Below are 341 nucleotides of genomic sequence, written 5' to 3' on the forward strand. Positions count from 1 at the left end.
TTACGTCGGCGCAACGATATTCCAAAAGGGGGTGGTTATCGTTAAAAACGTAAAGGCGTCGTTACTCAAGTTTCTCCTCCCTCCCTCCCTCCCTCTCGTTTTCTCCTCGTCCTCCTTTCTCGCGAGCCGCCCAGTTCGCCAGCCGAAGCTTGTTTAACGACCTTGCAGACGACCGCCTTCGCCCCGTTTACCTTCGAGCCGTTCTTGTTTATCTTTATGGTCCCATCGGATTCGAAAACGAGAGCGGAGACCAAGAAGTCGTCGCCGTAAATGAGACGATAAAACTATAGCCCCGTGCAGCAATTTATTATTGCGTTCCTAGACCTTCCCTTCCCCTGCCC

At 52.2% G+C, this 341-nt stretch overlaps 1 protein-coding gene across 1 annotated transcript in view; it reads right to left on the bottom strand.

The window, feature by feature from the left end:
* LOC102681650 (irregular chiasm C-roughest protein-like) overlaps positions 1–341 on the bottom strand; it is a 132381-nt gene that overhangs the window by 41225 nt on the left and 90815 nt on the right. The gene's annotated exons all lie outside the window — the stretch shown is intronic.

Source organism: Apis dorsata, unplaced genomic scaffold (genome assembly GCF_000469605.1).
Source record: "Apis dorsata unplaced genomic scaffold, Apis dorsata 1.3 scaffold_683, whole genome shotgun sequence".
Classification (NCBI taxonomy): domain Eukaryota; kingdom Metazoa; phylum Arthropoda; class Insecta; order Hymenoptera; family Apidae; genus Apis; species Apis dorsata.